The 22,895-nt window shown below is 38.8% G+C and overlaps 1 pseudogene; it reads right to left on the minus strand.

Annotated features, from left to right (window-relative positions):
- Positions 1–8,259: 8,259 nt before the first annotated feature.
- Positions 8,260–8,780, minus strand: LOC131073827 (V-type proton ATPase 16 kDa proteolipid subunit-like; annotated as a pseudogene).
- Positions 8,781–22,895: the final 14,115 nt, after the last annotated feature.

The raw sequence follows: 22,895 nt of genomic DNA on the forward strand, positions 1-22,895 counted from the left end.
AGTTTGTAATTTGCATCCTCTCTGTTCAGTTTTGGACTGGTTTGAATAAATGGGCTCATAACTCCATTCCCCATTGTGAAATCACCATGAAACCATGGGGAATGATAGTAAAGACCCTGTACAATAGTTCAATGCAAGCAGGGTCCTTGAAAATGCAAGGAGGCCATACAAAGACCCACTCCTAGGCGAGACGGGACACTGCCCGGCTAGGAAGGGTCAAGTTGCAGAGGTCTTGAAGAGCAAGGTTAGTCAGAGGAGAGTGCACCCTTTGGAGGAGGTGTAGAGGAGTGTGTGAAGCACCATTGGTGTGAAGGAGGAGCCTCCACCAATCCAGACAAGGTGACTAAAACACAAAACATTCATTGTGACCCAGGCATACCAAAAAAACCCTCACAAAACCCTTAAAAACCCCAAAATTCGCCCAAGGCACTATACGGCTACTTGGAGGCCCAAAACTAGAGAAATCCTTGAGCCCTTGACAAATGAATGGTAGTCCATTTTGGGATTTTGGGTAATTTGTGCATCGTTTGTGAGAGGGAGCCCTAAAGGATCGGGTAGGAGGCCTAATTGGTCAGAATCCTTGTAGCCCTATTTTGTAAGCAAAAATACAAAATAGTGAAATCGGTAAGGGGTTGGAATCTTGAAACCTCTTGGGGGCACATGCATGGGTGGAAAAACCATGAAAAAGACCTGACCTATCCTTGCTAAGACCTTGGAAGGTGTGGAACAAGCCTGGCCCTTATTAGCCATAGTAAGGGGTTTTGAGTCTCATGAGTAGGTGAGATCTTAGGAGAAGCATTGCAACTCATTGGTGGGTGGATTGGGCAAGGTCAGGGGATTCCTCAAGCAAGGGAAGTCCTAGAGACCCTAGGGTGTGGAGAGAACACCAGGTGATCCAAGGGAAGGATCTAAGAGCATAGACTAGGCTAGTCTATCCCAAACCCCAACCCATCAGCAGGCAATCTTTCCTCTTCAAAATGGAGCCTTGTTAATTGGGACTTGGTGTGTAGCTTGAAGCAGTCGGGGGGGCTTGGTTTAAGGTAGTCTGTTCTTTTTGAGGAGGCTCTGGCGGCTAAATTGTACTGGAGGTGGTGTGTTGAGCAGGATCGGGGTTGGGCCAGGATTTTGGCCAACAAATATATGCAGAGGGTCCCGATGGAGGAAATCCCTATATATCCGCTTGAGGGAAAGGGCTCTTCAATCTGGTATACTCTCGAGAGGGGGGCTTCTCTCATTAAGGCAGGACTCTTTTGGATTTGCAAGAGGGGGGAAGAGGTCATTTTCTGGAATGACTCTTGGGATGACTTTCCTCCCATTCTTGATCAATTCCCTAACCTTGGGAATCTGTGCTAGAGATTTTTGGAGGTTGGATGGTCAAGGGTAAGTGACTTCAAGGCTGTTTATAGGTGTGGACGGTTGGATTTGGAGAGGTGGAAGACTCCTAATGAGTGGTCGGTTGCTGGGATGGAGGAAGAGTGTGCTGAGATGCATGGCATTTTGGTGAGTAGACACTGTAGCTCCCTCAAGGGTAGGGATGGGCTTGCTTGGTCTCCAAATCCTAAGGGCGTGTTTACGGTGGCTAGTGGATACCGGGAATTGTTGAACCAAAGACTTGAGGGAAGAGAGGTGAATTGGTGGAAATAGGTGTGGAATAATGTGTCTTGGCCGAAGTGTAATTGCTTTGCTTGGACTTTAGCTTTGAATAGATGTCTAACTTGGGATAATATCCGCAAGCGGGGATTTCTAGGACCCTCTATCTGTGTTTTGTATGGTAATGGGGAGGAAGATTCCTCACACCTATTCTTTAGATGCCCCTTCTCTATGCTTATTTGGCATTATTGGTGGGGGGTGTGGAAGTATCCTTGTATCCACGCGGATTCTCTGGTGGAGTTTTGGAGTAGTTTGGGTAGACCTCCTATCCTATCCTCCTTCCTACAGACTGTTTGCTATATTGGGCCCATCTTCATTCTATGGCAGATCAGGCTCGAGAGGAACAGGAGGATCTTTCGTGAGGTCAGATTGTTTGTTCAACAAGTTTGGAATAGGATCATTGCAATGATCCAGGAGATAGTGGAAGCGAAATGTGAGGTGAATTTTCCTTTGGGTAGAGAGGAGGCTAATATGGTGAGTAGGCTTGGTCTGCAGGAGTTGTCTCTGGCCTCAACTTGTGTTAGGAGAGGTAGATGGGCCATGAAGAAGGTGCAAAGGGTGGGAAGGTGGATACCCCCTCAGGACGAGTTTATCAAGATTAGCACTGATGGCTCATCTAGGGGTAACCCAGGCCCTGCTGGAGTTGGTGGTGTTGGCAGGAATAGCATGGGGGAGGTTGTTTTCCTCTTTTCGGTGCGTAAAGGGTGGCAGTCTAATAATTTTATGGAGGGATTTGCGATTCTCTATGCCCTAGAGCGTGCTTGGGAGCTGGGACGAAGGAAGGTGATTTGTGAATCGGACTCACAAATTGTTGTTAACTTGTTGACTGAGCAGAAGGTGAGTGGGGTTCAGTGGCAGTTGGCAGGGATTATTCAGCAGATTCTCCAAATTTGTTCTTTAATGGAGCAGGTGTCTTTCATCCACATCCCTCGTGAATGGAATAGAGCAGCTGATTGTTTGGCCAAGTAGGCCTCAAAGCATGGTGGTGATTGGAAGTTGAAGGTTGGGAGCATCTCTCCGAGGATTACTGTCAGGACTTGTAGAAGATTTTTACTGAGGACATGGATGGTTATGAAGCTGGTTGATCTAGGGCTGGTTTGGTGGTTCTTTCCTGGGGCCTTGGGGCTCTGGGTCTCTTTGTAATTCTTGTTTCTGATTCTCAATAAAGTTTTTACCCCTTTATTCCAAACAATGTGACCTTTTAAAGAATTATATCTTTCCTTTTCACTATTTAAAAATATCAATCCATTCTAATAACCCCTTCGTCCATCCACAAAAAAGTGAAAAAATGTAAATGTGAGCTATCCAACCATTTTTAAAAACCAAACTTTGAAGAAAATTCAATAGAATACTCTCTCACTCAAAATAAAAATAAAAATTAAGATATGTACCTAAGCTATCAATCCACTTTTGTTACGCACATGATTAGAGTTCTTTAGGAATTTTCAAAGGAAGCATATGACTTGACTTGATGCCAACAATAAGTGTAATATATGTGTTGTTGCAAATTAATTTTTTTAATAAGAAATACACCCTTATCAAAATTATATTATAATTTATTCCATCATATTATCTAATAATAGGGTTTGATGTTTGATGTGATGTTTGAGACAAATCAATAGAAACATTATTTTCTGCAAAGGCCAAGTTTCTTTTTGTCTTGACAAACAAACAAGGAGAACATATGGACCCATGAAAAAGAAAGAGCAGGTTCCCTCCTATCTAGCCTTGTAAGGGACTCAAAGAAGCAACAAAATTTATAATAGGGTTTGATGTTTTATGTGATGATTGAGACAAATCTATACATGCATTATTTTTTTGGAAAGGTCAAGTTTCCTTTTGTCTTGAAAAACAAACAAGGAGAACATATGGAGCCATGAAAAAGAAAGGAGGTTCTCTCCTATCTAGGCTTGTAAGGTACTCAAATAAGTAATAAAATTTTCATAACCAAACACCCAAAAGAACAAGATTAAAAATTGGCTTCTCAATAGATTCATACAAATCTAATTTTTATAAGTATAAATGGTCCATTAAACCTCCTCTACTTTCCTTGATGTCATCTATTTAAGCATTACTCTTATTCAAACATGGTTAGTCATGGAATTTCTTCCAAACTTAGGCCCACTTACCTTCTCGTCTTATGTGTAAAACTTTGAACAAACATTGTATCTTATAACCATTAATTATAAAACCTATTAAACTCGTCTTACTTATTACAAGACAAGAAAATTTACCTTTTGAATAATAAAATATAATTAAAAAAAACAAAAATATTATCACAATTAAAAAACATAAATCTACTTAACTTATTCTCTTATGTAAAACTTTGAACAAGTATTGTGCCTTATAACTATTCATTATAAAACCCCTTAAACTCAACTACTCATCACAAGATAAGAGACAAATTGTCCTCTGAATAATAAAATATAATTTAAAAATTAAATAGAAAACCAAAATATTATCACAATTAAAAGAAATATTATTATAAAATAAGAATGGAGAAAAGCAAACGTGCAAAGCTATGTCACCCACTTACACCAAATTAACGTGACCCATTTTGAATGTTTGGACTGAGCTGTCCTTTTCAAGTGCCCCAATCGAACCCTTAAAAAAACATTCTCTTTACCACCAATCATAATCACGCAACCCATAAAATAAAACCCACGTCCTTTTAACCTTGGGCTTGAATCATTTTAGCCCTGCCAAACTTTCTTATCTGTACACTATTTCAGGGCAGGGCATATAATAATGGCAGCACAGGGACACGTCCGCTCTTAGTCAAAGCATGGGCCTTTGTTTAAGCCTTTAAATGGCGGAAGCCGAGAAATGATGAATGAAGGGCGGCAAATGCAAAGAGAAGTTGCGGAGGCTGCTATGCTAATTGTCAGGGGCAGCGGCTTCAACTGTTTTCATGGAGAAAAGTGGGGTATTTAAGCGGCACGGCCTTAATGCGCGCAGGAGCCGCGGACGGCGTGACCTGGGGCTATTGTTGTGCTCTGGCCTCTTGTTTGTTGCTGTGAGGGTTTCAAACCCAGGGTTTTTTGGTCGATGAGCATGGCGCCTTAGTAGTAATGGCGCCGAGGCAGACAGGATGGAGCCAGGCAGAAGTAACCATATGGCCGGCGGTTTGGGGAATAATGTCATGTATTTTGCTTCACTCACGTCCAAGGTTCGACACCGTCGAAATAGAAGAGCGAGTGCAACCTGTAGCCCAGGTTTGAACACTCTTGAGGGAAATGAAGCGAGTTTATTTCATTGCTTGGGACGTTATTTGAGGAGATTTTTCCCGTTTTTACTACATTATATACTTTTTTTTTAGTTTAAACCCCCTTGCCCATCCACTCGGCAATTCTTTCTTGTTTAAAAGCCAATACTTGAGCTTTTCACAATATCGGAATGTATTACGATGGATGCTTGATTAATGCCAAAGCAGCCTCTTAATTATTCATGTATTTAATGATATCTGTATTTGTTAGGGCATTCCCACATGAGAGTATTTCTGAAGTTGTTGTATTATGAAGTTTTTCTTTCTTGTTTTTCCTTGAATAAATTATGTGCATGTTTTTTTTGAAATTAGCTCATATTTTCTTTTTAATGTCGTGCTGCTTAGATCTTAATACACTGGTAGGAAATGTCGATTGTTAGTAGTTTGATAGCGCCAAATCATTGCAGAGGTGACAGTAAAATAGTATTTTATGGTAGACTCTGTACTATTCTGGACATTAGCTAAGCTTTGTACGAGCTCGCCGATGGATCTCTTATAATTGGACAAGTTTGTTATTTTTGCTTTCATGTAGCAGGGGCTTTGCTTAATACGATAATTTCTCAACCACTTTTTTGTTTTTCTTAGTATTTAATAGGCATTTCAATTAAAAGAAGTGAAAAACGATCTAACATTTTATCATTGATGGATCAAATGATTATGCTCTAAGTACTGTTTTAGCCTGTGAAGTTATATTTACTTAAAATACTATTCTTTCTGTATATGAATAAATATTCAATTTTTAACATATGCAATAGGTGAAGGATATTTACTATTTTCTTTACTAGGTTTATTATCCTTCTTCCTATAAAACAAGAACTTTGCATTAAAATGTAATGCAGTTTCTCACTCAATTTTAAAATATTTACAGTCACTTATGAATGTTAGTAGCAAGTACTTGGAGCAGGGACAATCCATGCCATTATTCCTTGTGAGCATTTTTTACTCCAGATAATGGCAGGCCTCCCTGAATGCAGGGTACCTACCCTTGGCTAGACACAAACCCTTGACTTCTTAGTGAAATTGTTCCACCTTCTCCGCCAAACTTAATTTTGGCGAACTCTTTACTTTAATCTAAAATATTCATGAAACTTAATAGATAATAAAGTATATCTAATCTTACATAGAGGGGACAATTGTATCTGAAATTTAATGTCCATGTGGCTGGTAAAAAATAAAGGTCAATATTGGGGAACCTTTTATATTATTTTAAGGGCCTCTAATCTTAAAGTGTTTTTGTCTACTGTACTTATTCCTATCCAATATGATCATTTTCATCTCTTGTCGAAACCTATGAGATAAGTCAGATCATAGCTTTAGTGACACTGTATACTCTTTGGTGGTAGAAAGTTGTTGGTGTTGGAAATAAGCCACACCCGGACCAACGATGGACTGGTCTAAGAGGGGCCAGTAGCTCAGTGGTAGAGCACTCCAGCAGCGTATGGAAGGTCCTAGGTTCGAGTCCTAGCTGGTCCATGTCTCAACATGGTATCAGAGGCAGGTCCAGGTTAGGAGCCCCAAGCACACGAGCGGTGTGGCTTAAGGGGGGGTGTTGGTGTTGGAAATAAGCTACACCCGGACTGACGATGGACTGGTCTAAGAGGGGCCAGTAGCTCAGTGGTAGAGCACTCCAGCAGTGTATGGAAGGTCCTAGGTTCGAGTCCTAGCTGGTCCATGTCTTAACAAAAGTCCATGTAATTAAGTAGAGGTTGTTTCGTTTTAAACAAATGCTTAACAATGTACCGTTATGCTGCTTGCTTTAAAATGCTTCTTGGAATGAGCGGGAAGTGCTTGAAGGATAAGTTAGTGATCTGCTTTAGTAATCTATTATTTGCAAGCCATTGTTCTGAGGGTATGGGTTTGAGATGCGGTATTCTTTGTGAATGAAATTTGTTTAAACTTTAACAAGGTGCTTTATGAACAATCAAACATTTTTTGATCTTTATGCTACCTAATCTCGTTTGGTTTAAATGTGTAATTTTTATTAGAAAAAGACTAAAAGTGAGTTATTTGTTGATTCAAAACAGTGATATTAAACGAAGACGAAGATAATGGATTTAGAGATCCAGACACCATGAGACATTGGAAGTGAATGGAATCCCTCTAAATACTCTGTTATTAATTGCATATATCACTAAAAATCTACAGGTTACAGCATAGTAGCATTCCATGTACATGAGATTGATGTGGTGATGTATACAGTATAAGTATAAATGAAATTCAATTACCTGGGTCCACAACAGGAAAAAATTGGTAAAATTTTGGAACCTAAATAACAATCTGAATGTTCTAATTGTAAAAAACTAGTTTTATTATTTGATGTCAACTATACTGCTTATAGATGAAACGAATGTTGTACATTATAAAAATGGCTGATTATAAAAAATTGCATAGGACTGTAAAAAATCTATTATATTTTCACCTAAGAGGATTTATATAAAAAGCATGCAGTTGGCCGTTCATGCTTTTGGTTTGCTGAGTCATTACTGAGTGAATTTGATGCTACTATGGTTTGTACCTTCAGACTTTGGATCGTGCCCTTCAACAGCTATCAGCTCAGAATCATCTTAGCACAAACCTGTTAGATCAGAAAAAGACAAATAACATAATTTATACCATCAAAAACACAAACAGCATATAGGATTGTATTCACTAGATTGATTACAAACATGATAGGCTTTATAAAAACCTTTTGCAAGGCAACTGCCCAGACCACCTAGTTCTGTACAACTTGAACAACCACGAAAGGGTTACTAAGCTAAATGAATTTAAACAATGTTTTTGGATCACAAGACCCAACAAACCTACCTTGATCGATTGGGGAAACAATAAGATGATCTAGAGCCTCTGGTAGCTATTCTGCAACTTTGCCAATCTCTGTCTTCTGTAACTGGTACTTGTCAACTTGTGACTTTTACACTCAACATGACTCTGACCATCTACTCCTTGCATGTGATGTAAACAACATATATATTTATCACTTTGCTTCACACTCCTCAGTGCCCAACACTCGTCAAGTTGTACTGATCACCAAATTAATGATCGCCAAAACTGTTGACCTCCTACCTCTAACCCTCATCACTTGCAAGGGAAAAAAATGACAGCATTCCGCCACCTGTGCTCCTCATCAGAGCTAAAAAACAGGAAATTAAAATGGGATAACCAACAAGCTAAAATGAAACTGGAAGAGAAACTGTAACGATATTATACTGAAAAGAGGAAATGCAGTTATTCCTACCAAAACTGCCCCTCAAGCAGTAAAGGCAACTTTGAGTGAGAAGCCTAATTTGAAATAGGCATGCTCATCCACCCTCTTGGTGGGTTCTCCAACCTCCACTAAAACCTCTTTATTCTTTTCTTGATTGATCAGCAGTTGAAGAGAGAATAATACCAACTAGGGATTTGACAAAGATCAAGATACGAATCATGCCTACTAAGAGCTTTACTTGTTGCCCATATGCCCTTACTCTAGCATCACTCATGATACAATAGCCATGCCCACATAAATACCAGAAATTCCACAAGCCATTCCAAAAAGATAGTTGTTCATGGCCATCAAATAATATTATACTAATATGGCTTGGTGTTGGGATTGATTCTTGTGCTAATGACAGTTATAATTAAGCTCTAAATACGTAGAACACCAGCCATAATAACTTGCACTGTGGATTTCATGACAAGATCTGGCCTTGTAATGCTCATTGAGGCTACACCAGCACCACTTATAGGTATTTTTGTTCCATATGCAGAACCTATACAAGGGAATATGAGAACTGCTGCAGTGCTGAAGAAGCTGAAGGATGGAGCGGTCTCATCCCTGCTGAATACCTCCATCATTCCTTTCTCTCTTGAGACATGCTGTCATGATATTGTTAGAACCCATGGTGAGAAGCACTGTAATAGAAACCTTTAATATCATTTGTGAAGAAACATCCTTTTCTTCATCTGTTTGTGTCTTCTGTGAGCCATTTTTTCTGCAAAAACAATATTTCACCAGTTTCAATTGCTGGACCACTTGATTTCCATGAGTTGGAGTGTGAGAAGATTGCCATGATCTTTTCTGAGAAACTCAGATAACGACAAACTCACCATTAAAACAATCACAGACAAAGTACCGATTTTCTATTTATTTAAATACCTGCACTCTCTCTGCTCTTTCTGCTGGTACCTATGAGCTAGTGAGAATTGAGCAACATTATTTTGTCCTCAGAGGACTTATGTACAAGCATTTTAAGCATTTGTCAATAGAGAGAGGAATGATGAATGCATGCACTTCTTGTGGCAGTTCGCCCTCTAGCCTCTTCCCTCATTGGTTTGCCCCTCCATAAGATGGTAAAGCCACATTCAATATTCTTATCCTTGTGCAACAAAACTTGCAAATTTTGTTTATTGTTAAAACATCTTTAAATAGTAACAATCCCTTTGTTGAATGTCATGCCACACAAATTTCTTTATGTAATGAGTTATTTTGTTAATAAGTCCATGTATTGCAATATTTATTGCTGTCCTTTTTACTCAGAAGTTCAGTCACTCATTAGACTTGATCAATTAAACCAACTGGGGGAAGTTCATCTTTTAATTTTGGAATTGTAGGTGTATTCCACTCAAATGTGTAGGGTGACTTGAGCCTCGTTATTTTGATGGGGTTTTTCTTCTCATATCCCATTTTTTTAATTTCTTGGTATTTTTAGTTTGTTTGTGTTCTAACTGAGGACTCCTGTTGGCATGACTGGGGGCTCTACCACTGAACTATTGGCCACTTTGTAGTTTGTATGATGGATTGTTCTTCCAACAATCTTGCCAAATATACTTGTTGAGGAATACAAGCAAGATATTGCCTTTCTAAGTAGAAGGATTTGATACAAAATGAAGCTCTCTTATTTCAATTGTTGTGGTGATGTACATGTTTGGCTTGACAAGTTAAAAATGACCATCTCAAAAGTTCAGCACACAATACAAACTTGGATCACACTCTCCATGACCAAGAAGGCAGGACTTTTTCAGATGAATTTGTGAAGACACTGTCATATTGCTATCAGAATGAATCTTGTGGTGTTCGACTCATGCATTTGCGCTAGAGGCAATATGTTCACAGAAGAGTACACGAAAATTTCAGACCTTCAGAGCCAAGATATTGCATAATAATAATGTTGAGTTGATTAAGGATATTTATGTTTGTACTTGAAATCTTACACTAGTGTTGAGGTAAAGATGTACGACTCACATCTTTGGTGGAGATTCTAGGATTTAGAAAGCAAACTATTATTTCTATTTTTTTAATCTGTAGAAGGGAGGAATGGAACTAAGAATATTCTCTGCTTTAATGCGCATGCAATGTTATCACAGAAGTTTAATGTCATGCCAATTTTTTTTCCAAGTCCTTTGTCTTTAATTAGAATCGTCCACATAATATCTTACTTTGTTTTCTCAGTTGTTTGTTGGAAAGCCACTTTTAGACAACAAATTGCACGTGCTGGGCCCTGAGTGAATCTAGAAATGATGAGCCATTGTTCAGTTGTACACCAGAGTTGGCCTAATTGTGGAGAATTTTTACTCTTGAAAGAGAGGGCACAAGTTGAAATGCTGTAGGGCGTAGGATATATATGCTTCATTTGTAGCACAGTTAGGTGTCTCCTGCTTGGAATATGAGGTAGTCCCATATTGCTTATAAGCCATCTGTAGACCCAAAAACAGATCGCCTGGTATCATGGACTATAAAAGGATCCATTACCATTTATATATTTTGTAATTAATTGAAATGTAAGATTTGATGAAGTTCTAGGTTGCTGACTCCATGGGGCATGGCTTCCAATGAGAAGATTCTCAGAAAAATGGTTTCCAGTTTCAACATATTTTTCTCTAACAGTTCTGTTCGATACTCAGTCTGCCTGACTCAACATTTCATTCAGCTTTGCTCCTAAAGCCTTTATTTATAATTCTTTTTGCTTCTCAGCTCTAGTTTTCCCTGTTCTTTTGGGAGTCAGATTTTCTTCCAAGCAAAGGGGGTGTACTTTTTTTCTTAAATCCAACTCCAGAGAAGGTCCTTTTGGGATATTGTTGTTAATGTCTAATACTTCAGGTGGGGGTTTTGAAGAGGGACATTGTGTGGTTTGGAATGGCTTTGGAGATTGCTAGACAATATATGCTTGATGCATCTAGCATTTTCTATAGTTGGTTCTCCTACAGTTTCTGTATCATCCAAAAAGAGTAGATGCATAATATTTTGGATTGCGGAAGCAGCCTGCAGGCCCTTCAAATTTCCTTTGTGTTCTTGTGGTTTGACCTAGAGCTTACGCCATGAAGAGATAAGGAAAAGGTTCTTGAGCGTTCTTGGTTACCCTTTTACTTTTAAGACCTCTTGAAGCCAGGAAAGAACTTGTCGGAATCTTATTTTTCAACCCTCCATAGAGTCCATACCCACTGGCTCTTTACAAAAAGACAAACTTAGCAAGGACTTTATTGAAGCAGGTGCAGTTCACCTTGCTATATTCTTTGTTCATGTCCTATATAGTCAGTTGCACTTTTCCTGTGAATAGAATGTAAGGGTTCACAAGCAAGTAGAATTCCATCTAGAATTTGTCAAACCTGCAATTGACTCTCCTTGCTTGTCCGCAATGATTTTTTGCAGTCTTCATTTCAATTTGTTAGCCATTATCCGTGTCTTTATTTTTGTTAACAATTTTACAAAGAGAATGAGCCAAGAGATGTCAAAATTTTTTGGGTCTTCTTTTTCTGAAATAAAGGCCAAGAAGGTTGTATTTCATTCTTGTAAAATCTCCTCTCTTTTTAGAATCTTCTGTGTCTTCTATGACATATATGCCAAAGCTTTTGGAAAAGGAATGCATCAAATCCATTGAGTTCAACTCCAGGGACTCTGTCAGGGCCCAGACTGAAGATGCTTTTTTTTAACTCTTCTGGGTATATGGGAGCCAGTAAGTATTGATCATCCCTATCAAGAATCAGACAAGGGCTATGTTAAGGAGTGTACTTTGTTTTAGAATTTGAGTCATTCGTTTAACAATTCTGATAGAAATTGGCTACTTCTTTGCCAATACCTTCATATTAATGACGATTGAATCTATTGTTATTGTGATTCAATTAATTCAGTTCTTATCTTCTTTGACAATGTTACACATAGCAATAAGTATAGAGTCATTGAAACATTCTGCTTTTTTCTTGATATAAGGTCCAAGAAGGTCATATTTTATTCTTTGAAAAATTCCTCTTTTTAGAATCTTGTGTCACAGCCACTGCATTAACACATATGATATGCTGAAATCTGAAAAACAACACCTTGAAATCCATCAGGTCCAGAGGCCTTGTCAGTGTCTTTATTTTTGTTAACAATTTTACAAAGAGAATGGGCCAAGAGATGTCAATTTTTTGGGTCTTCTTTTTCTGAAATAAAGGCCAAGAAGGTTGTATTTCATTCTTGTAAAATCTCCTCTCTTTTTAGAATCTTGTGTGTCTTCTATGACATATATGCCAAAGCTTTTGGAAAAGGAATGCATCAGATCCATTGAGTTCAACTCCAGGGACTCTGTCAGGGCCAGACTGAAGATGCTTTTTTTTAACTCTTCTGGGTATATGGGAGCCAGTAAGTATTGATCATCCCTATCAAGAATCAGACAAGGGCTATGTTAAGGAGTGTACTTTGTTTTAGAATTTTAGAGTCATTCGTTTAACAATTCTGATAGAAATTGGCTACTTCTTTGCCAATACCTTCATATTAATGACGATTGAATCTATTGTTGTTGTGATTCAATTAATTCAGTTCTTATCTTCTTTGACAATGTTACAGATAGCAATAACTATAGTCTCATTGAAACATTCTGCTTTTTTCTTGATATAAGGTCCAAGGTGGTCATATTTTATTCTTTGAAAAATTCCTGTTTTTAGAATCTTGTGTCACAGCCACTGCATTAACACATGATATGCTGAAATTTGAAAAACAACACCATGAAATCCATCAGGTCCAGAGGCCTTGTCAGGGCCCATACTGAAGACTGCTCTCTTTACCTTTTATGGTGATATGGGAATATTAAGGACTGATTTGCCCTATCTAAAATCAGACAAGGGATGTTTTAAAGGAGCTTAGTTTGATTTGAGTTATCAACTTATTCTTTTAATAAATTCTTATTATTATTTTTTTTTCTAGGTAATGCGCAACCAAGGTTGCAGAAATAGTATTAATTTGAAAAATAAAAAAATTATATCAGCACAGCCTACTGGTTTCTGATGCCACTATCAGAAACTCAAGCTACATCAATGCATGCCCTTCAGCAAGGGGTGCAACAAAAAGACAGTGCAAAGCTGGGCTGTCAACATATCCTACTAACATTACAGCAAACCTAAAATTACTGTATTTCTTTGAAGGAGTTCAAAGAAAGACTTCCACTCAGCCTTTGTGAACTCCATTATGAGGCTGATCTTAACAGCATCTGATGCTTTCCGGAAGGGGATTTCTCTATTTTGACCTCATTCCAGCTTTGCCCAAAGTTAGGAGAGACCATAGTATTTTGATCTATGACTGAAAGGGGACTCTTTCCCTCCACAACTTCGTGAAATTGTTTGGCTACCCCGTGCCAATATTCACAGGTTGATAATCGGAAGGTTTAGAAATGTTGTCTTTTCTAGAGAAAGTTTCCGTCTGTGAAGATTTTGAAGCTGCTGAAGGAAGCGAATAAGTGTCCTCTGAAAAAGAATGCAAATTGCACTCACCCTACACCAAAGATTCCTGCATGAAGGCAGCCATATTGACTTGAAGAGAGTCAGATTCCTTCCCATGATTAGTAGGAGGAGCATCCACTATGTAATGTTGTGGATGAACATCAGCCCACCAAGAATGATTCTCAACCTTGGTCTTAATCTGGAACACTTGTCGGCCATGTGGCCAGTCTCAAAGCATCTTCTGCATCTAAAGGACAATCCTTCATAATCCAAAGGCCTGAGAGTCCAGCAGCGATCACCAATTTTGAAAGTGATATCTGCAGGAAGATCTTTTGAGATGTCTATGTCCACAAGGATGCGGGCAAATGTAGTATGAGTGAAGCGAGATGTATCTGAATTAATAGCCAGAAAATCTCCCAAAGAGTTCCCAATAGCTTTGAAGCAGTCGAACCAAAACTGAAGTGGTAGGTTTGGGAGGTGAACCCAAACAGGTTTCATTGTGAAGGATTTCTTGAGAGGGTTGAAATTTGTATACCAGGGTTCGAGGAGAAGCAAATTTTGCCCCCAACACCATCCTTCCTGAAGAATGGAATCCTGGTCCTGTTTGCTGTCAAACACCATGATAAAAAAAACCCTGCGCACAGGGGAAAACCTTTTTGTTTTCCTTAAGCACTGGTTGCCAAGCCCTAGTGAGCCAATTGTGCAGATCTGCAAACTTGGGCCATAGTCCATTGAATTGGCCAATCAGGCCATTGGCAGTATAGAACTGTTCTCCAGTAGAAACCCCTTTTTTAAGATCCTTAGAAACGACTAAAATAGGAGAAGTGGAAGCCTGTTTGATGAGGAATTTTGAGGAAATAGGAACCCCTTGAGAATCAGAAAATGAAACCCCCTTAACAGGCCAGGCATCCCAGGCCATAGAGATAACCCTAGAAGTCACCCCTTGTGTCATGACATTGCGGCAAGAAGACCTTCAATCTATAGTGGTCGATTCCACCCCTGAGGAAGAAAAGGGCACAGATGCAGAAACCTGCCTTCCTCAAGAAGCCCCTTTGGAGGGTAAAGGTAAGTGATGCTCATTGGGAGATAGGATTAGGGCAAGACCCAATCTGGGAAGAAGGAGCACTCCGCGTGGTGTCCAGACTACAAACGCCAAGTTTGCCACCATCAGAATCAAGACCAGGTTGATGAACGAAGCCATTAGTCATCGAAGAGTGAAAAGGGTTTGAGGAAGAAGACGCACAGCCACACGGAAGAGCAGAAGACTTTTGCATTACAGAAGATTTTATTTTTAAATTTTCAATTAATTCTTATTGAAACAAACTGCTTCCTTTGATTTTTAGAGTGGCAGAACAATTGTGTGTTTTGCTCCCCTTATTTTAGCCTTTTTGTTCTGTGTTTTTGCTTCCAAAAGGTCTTTGCCAAAGTTTGTATAGCTCCTCCATTAAATCCTTTCTCATCTAGTAATTGCCTTGATATGTGTGTTTGAGGGAAAATTTATCCTAAATTTTATCTGTATTCACATTATCCTACTTTTCTAGAATAGATCACTGAAGCTTGTTTTATTCCTTTTTGTAGCTCCCTTTTGATATTTTATATTCTTTTGCCTGGTATGTCCACCTTTTTGAATTTTTCTAAGGTCCTCAAAAAATGGATCTTGCATCCACGTGAACTCAATTTTGATGCAGATTTTCTTAGGCTTGGAATCATCTCCCAGAGGTAGCAAGATTCACAAGTGTTTTTAGCCTTGGAATTTTTAGAATATAAGAACAAAATTTTAGACCTTATGCAACCCATTCTGGACTGAGGAAGCAGTCAAGTCTTTTCAGAATGATTTGCTCTTCGTGGTGGTTATCAGGTCCATGTGAACAAGCCTAATTTGGGCTCAATGTCTAGAAGCAATAAGTCATTACATATTTGATTAAAGTCTACCAGGTTCTGAGTAACTCCTGATTTTCATTATTCCTTTTCTGAAAATTTTAATGTTGCATTTAATAACCACCATATATCCAATTGCTCTCATTGTTTCCATGTTTATTCTTATCTGAAGTAAGGTTTTTCCTGTAGATTTGTTTTTCTTTGAGAATGTTGGACCATAAACATTTGATAAAACAAATAAGAGATTTCGTAGGAACCTATAAAAAGCATAGCCAGGAAACAATGAGGGATTTACCATTATGCTTTGGATGTTCGAGGAATTTAATATGTTTTGCATAGTGAAGATTAAGGTTTGCCAACCTTATTCAAGCTTTTATATTCTCATAATCAAAATTGTAGGAGAAAAAGCCTTATGCAGTTTTCTGACTTTGGTATGTCCTTGTAGGGTGGTAGGATGGTGCAGGGAAAGGAAAAGGGGTTGGTGATAAAAATTTCTATAAGAAATATAGCATGTGATGTGAAACAGGCCCACAGGGCACTGGAAAGAGCAATCCTTTTAGCTATTTTGGGGTAGCCAAGTAATGAAGTATCAAAGAATTGTAACAAAATATAGGTTAATTATTGCGACAAATATGATGTGTTGGACATATTTGGGATGAACACTTGTAGACTCAATAGAAAGGACTTTTATTCCCCATGCTCAGTGTATACTATGGGGGTATTGAGAGCCAATGCCAAATAAATATAGGGTATAGGCAACCCAGAAGGGACAAATGATACTAGTAATTTCCTAATGCCAAAAGGGAAGGTGGAGGGTTCTGTATAAACCAGTAATCTTGAGTTTTGTTTGTCCAGAGAATGCATCTGGCAGGAAAATCTTACATGGATTTAATAGTAGTGTTATCAATCTGTTGCAACTTCTCCGGTTGGTATAATTTAGGTCACCAACTTGGGGTTATAAATAAGTTGTAATTCCCGTGTTTCCTCACATAAAGATACGAGAATAGCAATTTTGCATAGTAGGTATAGAAACTATGGTAACAACATAGGCAGGATATACACTTAAGCCTTGTAACTGTTGCAGAAACTTGAGTTTAATATGGTGACTAGTAATTAAATTGTGACCATATTGAACATGGAAACTCACATTACAGGACGGGATAGAAATTCAGGTCTAAGAAATTATGGTCAAGGCAGAGAGACTGGATTTATGACCAGCTGAGAAATTTGAGTTCAAGATATAATGGGCTAGGTGTAGAAACCCTGGTCTTTAACTCTGTTTTGTAACAGATTTAATATATTTTTGACTAGACATAGAGGCTTTGGCCTCATACAATTTAGAGTTAAGATGTCATGAATCATGCATGGAAACTTGGCCAAAACAGCATTTACAAAAGGGATCACAGAATTCAAGCGTAGCCACAACAAATGACTAAAAAATATGGCATTAAAGACATTAGATTTCCACAGTCCATAATAATCGGCATACGTAGTTTCTGGATTCAACTGTGTCTGATTTCTTTAGTATCAACGTTTTGGGCCACACTCTGTGATCCATCATTAGGATAAGAGAGAGCTAGAGTAGAACTGTAATCTGTGATCTGTGATCTGTGATTCTACTCCAATAACTCTCTACTATCCCAATGATGGATAATGGAGTGGGGCCCAAAGCACTGATACTAAACAAATCAAACAGTTAAATCCAGAAACTACTTGTGCCAAATATGGCATTGACAAAAATAACTGTGATAGGCAATAAAATTAAGTACCCAATTCTGAATTAATTAGACATTCAATTAAAATTTTTTACCAGCATCTACTATTTGAAGTTTGAACATTCATCATATAGTAATTGCAATCTTCAAAAGTACATGTTGGAAAAGGGAAAACACATTTAAACATTTTCTTGGGACCGGGAGGGTGTGGAATTTGTGAAACGGATATCCCAACTGTAGTGAAAATTTTCGTTATCCTCTATGAAACTCTTTGACACTTAACATATGCAAAGCATTTTGTACAGTACAGGCGAATAACAAAGTTGCAAACTAAAGTTGTGGCAGTGACGATAGCAAGAATGAGTTTATGTTTAAAGAACATTTCTCCTTACCATGTGGGAAATATGGTAATTGCGATAGGGATTACCTCTCGAAGTAGAATAACCACAAAATCTGATTTTTATGTGAAATTTGTGGTCGTCACAATGCTGAAGGTTTCCTCATGCTGTTCAATAAACTGAAAGAAAAGAATCTCTTTAATATGCTCTATGCTGTTTCTAGGTCCCAAAATACAGCTTTGCTGGACATCCATGCACTGTGCTTATGTGTAAACAATAGACTAGACATAAGATTGAGGCCCAATAAGATGGATGCAAGACTTACTAGCTGTTTGTATCTAACCTTTAATGCAACAAAATAAATAGAGTGACGATCAAAGTAGGTAATGGTGAAAAAATAGGTTAAGCGTGATGAGTCATTTTCCATAGTTACCAATATTGAAAATTCAATTTAGTTTGGGAGTTAAGGCGAAATTCATATAGATATTGAAAGAACTAGATCAAATCAGAATAATCCAGAAGATAAAAAAATTCAGATCCAGCCAGATTTGGTAACAAATTAACAATGTTTTCTTATATATGCCACGACAACAGAATTCACTGAGAGGACTGCTGTCCTCCAAATTGCATCTTGCAACTGTGACATTTATATCTATCACTCTTGTAAAAAATTAAAATGCAGGAATGAAATGCCATGGCCTTCTAAAAGATCATGACTCGATAAGGTGGAGCTTGCTCTCATAGATCTAACTCAATTGCTTTATGGGACCCAACGCATAGGTTCCCTTTTCTCCTGTTCAAGGTCTTCATTTGATGTTTCTGAGTTAAAGATTTATCTACATAGACTATGGAACAGGCCTCTACCAAACTTCCTTGGATTCACATGGTTCCTCAAGTATAGGAAAGAGTTCTGCCATGACTAGAGTTTGGGGGGTATTGCTTACCTTGTACGATACCCGTTGGCCTCCATAATTCAAGTGGAGGATTGACTGTTGTGCTATAAATGTGGCTGTCAATCGACATAGGAGTTTCACATTCCAAACGAATTGTAGTCATTTGTTACTTCGCTCCAGTTTACTCCCTACATGCCATGTCAAGGAATGAGGAATCAGCATTCACTGACCTTTGTCTTGAGATCTCCAAGTTTTAGACAGTGGGAGATGTTATCCTTGTTGGAGACTTCAATTGTTGTACGAGGAAACCTACAATGCTCACAGTTTGAGTCTAGTACAAATCCGTGGAGATTATATGAGGAGATGAGATTTACAAGCATTTGGTTGATCATATCATCACATTTGATGGCAGACACTTGATTTGACTAGGCGAATCTCATGATCTGTTAATGCTGAATGGATTATCTTGCTTTCTTGTTTTGGCAACTTTATTTCATCCTTATGCAATGGAGCTAGAGTTGTAGACTATATTTTGACCGACAAATCTTTGTGGCCATTAATCTCTCGGTTTTGAGTGGATGCTCCTTCTCCCTTTGTAGACCATGTACCAATTTCCATTAAGATTAGTATACCTATCCTTTGTGATGCAAATACTCCATTTTATACTTGCAATTCTACTATTTGTGTTACTTTGAGCACAATTTTTATGATACACATTCTGAAGACTTGGAACTAAACCTTGCAGACATAATTTCTGTTCACAATCTTGAAAAAGTTGAATATTTCTCTAGAACAAATTGGAATACAACCCTTCGGTCCTGTTGACGTGTATTTTGTACACAATCATACAAAGAATAAAATACCCAAGGGTACCTTATCCTCTCTTGAATAAAATCTCTAACTGCTGAAGATATCGCAAGAAGGATCAGTTAGGGTGACTTCAATGTTCTTTTAAGTAGGGTTTCTACGTGTGGATAAGCACCAGTGGTCGTTGTGATTGCTGTCTCATCAAGGGGTCTTATGCCAAATCCGAACTGCAGGAACAGGGTTTCCTAATACTAACAAGCTCTCAAAAAAAAGATCAAAAGAGTAGGGCTTGCGAGAGATCTAGTCTAATCTAACCCTAAGAATGACTTAATGTGGACGAGACTTGGCAAGATTCTACCAACTTCAATATTGCCATAAAGTAACAACTCAATTGAAATTGATGCGATCTTCTAAGGTAACAAATGATTTTTTCAATTCATCAAGGATCGTAAACACTACCACAAAGGCACATGTCCAAGATACAACAATGATTGAAAGTTTAAGTGATTCAAGTCGATCCAGTTGACCACGCAAGGCGTTCCTAAAATCAGCAAGAAGCTAGTGGTTTGGAAAGTGAACCTCACCGACGATCAAGTCCAACACTTTGTCCTTCAAATTAAAACACTATTTTGATTGAGAATGATTCAAGAAAACGAACAACCATGAAGATAACCACAAGAATTGCAATAAAACACCATAACTTCAATATTTTATTGATCTCAAAGTCATCATGAACAACAATTGTTTGAAATTCCTTCTTCAAAGGTCAATCTTGCTACAAAATACTTACTTCTATCAAATTGCTAATCTCTAATCACTAATGCTGATATCTAATCTCTAGTTTCTAGTTACAAAATGAAAAGAAATGAGGGTATATATAGCATCCTCAATTACAATGAACGGTCCAGATCAAAATAAGATCAATGGCCAAGATTATGACACCTAAACCCTAATTAGGGTTTATTACAAATAGCCTCCTTTTTATTGAACAATATTAAATGCATAGCCAAATATTAAATTTGGCACGAAAATCTAGGAGACATAGACCAATGACAATTAAGGTGCCACCTCATCTATAACAACCTCTCATCTAGAATCTTATTCCCTTTCCAATGCTCCTTTTTAGCATATGCAATGAATCTAGACACGATTCCTTCGATCTCAGCAATTGGAATCTCGGGAAGATTCTTCATTCGCTCCTCCAAGTGGATGACCTGATCGAAAGCCCTGAAAAGAGCAACGTCCCATTCAGGTTCAAGTTCCTTGGTCTTCTCAATCTGGAGCATGGTAGCAAACATCTGGTCCCGTTGCTCATCTATAATAATATTCTCATCTTTGCAAAAGATGACCTTGACTCTATCTTCTAATTCTTGCAAATCCACATCTGTCTCAACTTCGATCCTCCTGCCAAGAATAGTACGTAGTACCTCAAACACTCTGTCCTGGATCGGGTGGATAACCTCCTCAACATGATTGCATCTAGTATTGATGTCCTCGAAGAGAACTTCCTTCATCTGGAGTAACGTCGACCACTGAAGTAAACCATGAGGTCTTCCATCCATTATCTTTTCTTGCACTAGGACCTTCCTTGATGTTTGTCTGATTACTTGCAGGACAGGAATGATAACATTTTTAGTATGAGCAAAGGCAGCTACCGTTATCATCAAGTTGTGGATGACTTCAAGAACCTGAATTGCTCGGTGAATGGTCTGCATCATCCTTGTTGCAAATTCAATAGCAACTGTATGGGATTTGTCAATCCATGAGCTCATAAGCTGAACCAAACTCCTGACTCTCTCTGCCTCGCCAACTGATTCGAGGGGAAGTGCCTGTGCAGGAGATACTGCTGGATCCTGACGCCTCAAAGGCTGATTGAGATGGCTAAAGTAGCCTCTCCAAGCACTGACCTCTCGCTCAAGCTTCCTATTCTTTTCCATTTCTTCTCTAAGCTTGTCCTTAAGTGCCTCAAATGAATCAGTGGCATCATCCAACGTCTGCTCGGCTGTGAGTGGACCAAGCTCAAATGTCTCTACATCATATTCCTCTGCGAGGATCTCACCTTCATACTTGTCCACTGCTGGTGTAGCTATCTGTAATTTCCTGGATCCTGTCTCATCTCTGATCATCTTGGACATCCTAGTGGCTTTCCTCTTTTCTGTCACTTCCTGAGAATTTCCAACAAGGCTCTCTAAATCAATCACATTATCTTCGTCCTCGATCACAATCACCCTTGTTAGTCTCTCCTTTAACCAATCTGGAATGGCAGATCTTGTTTCTCTAACTTGTATCTCATTAGGCAATGTTTCTTCTTTTCTGAGAGGAGATGTTACTTCATTATCTTCCTTATCTTCATGTAACTCATTAGCTTGGAGAGACCCACTTGGTGACCTTCGAGGTGCCTGCCCTTCTTTATCGTTTTGTACCATTGATTCCATAGACTCCTCCATCTCAAGTGTCCTCTTCTCAGGTCGAGAAGATGTGCCGGATGAACGATCTCGGTTGGCCTCTGGCTTCTTCTTGGAGGATTCTCTTTTCTCAGGTCTCTCTTTCCTCTTCGAGCCTCTTGGAGGGGGATTGCCCTCACTTACACTTCGAAGGTTGCCTTCGCTTGCATTTCTGGGATTAGGATTACCCTCACTTACACATGCTCCTCCTTCAACTGGTCTCTCTTCCAAAGTGAAAGTCATAGATATGCCTTGCTCTCTCAACTTCTGATGCTGCACATCAACCCATCTGCGAGTACAAGACAAGACTGGAGCCATCAAAGCCTCTAGATCCACAACTTCGGGTTCATTCCAATCTAGCCTCACTGATTTGCTTTCTCGATCATAAGATGATTGGAGATGTCTGCCACTGTCCTGAGCTTGGTCGGCCACTCTGTAAATTTTGCATTTTCTGATAAAGTCTAAAGGTAATCTAGAATGCATCTTTCTTTTCACTTCAAGGTCATCCAAGAGATTCATCACAAAGTCTTCTATCTGAAACTCATGCTTATATTTTCTTCCGACTGTCTCCTCTATATACCCATATGGATCAAAGTTCTCTCTCAAGGCAAAGAATGAAAATGAATATAAAGCTAACTCTTTCTCTGCATCATCCATGGCTAGAGCATTAGGACATACCTCAACTGAATTCCCTAATATGATAGGCACAGGAACTCCATTTCCATGTCTGTGTCTGAATGCTTTCACATAAGCGGCCAACTGTCTTGTTACCTCAAGTAACACAATTCTGTCTGTCGGATATCTCGGCAACATATAGGGAGGTGAAGGACATCCATGAACTCTAATATATGTAAACTTCTGAAATTGGATGAACCAAGCACCGTACCTCTTTACAAGCTCTTGTGCATCATGAGATAGCCGATTGTGAATCCCGCCTTGCAATATCCTAGTGATGTTCATCGTGAAGGTATCATTGACTAACTTGTAGTTACTTCCTGGCGGATGATGCAAGTGAACATAGGAATCACAAACTCTGACTTCCCCGGGTCCTCTTCCAATTACCCCTCTGTGAGGTAGTCCTGCATATTCAAAGCTTCTGATCAAGGCATATATGATATATGAACTCATGTGGAAAGACTTGGTAGCCTTCAGTCTTCTTAACTGTACGTCCAAGCAATGGCTAATCATTCTAGCCCAATGGATTGTTCCTTTTCCCTGAACTATCACTTGGATGAAGT

This window comes from Cryptomeria japonica, chromosome 6 (assembly GCF_030272615.1).
Source record: "Cryptomeria japonica chromosome 6, Sugi_1.0, whole genome shotgun sequence".
Classification (NCBI taxonomy): Eukaryota; Viridiplantae; Streptophyta; class Pinopsida; order Cupressales; family Cupressaceae; genus Cryptomeria; species Cryptomeria japonica.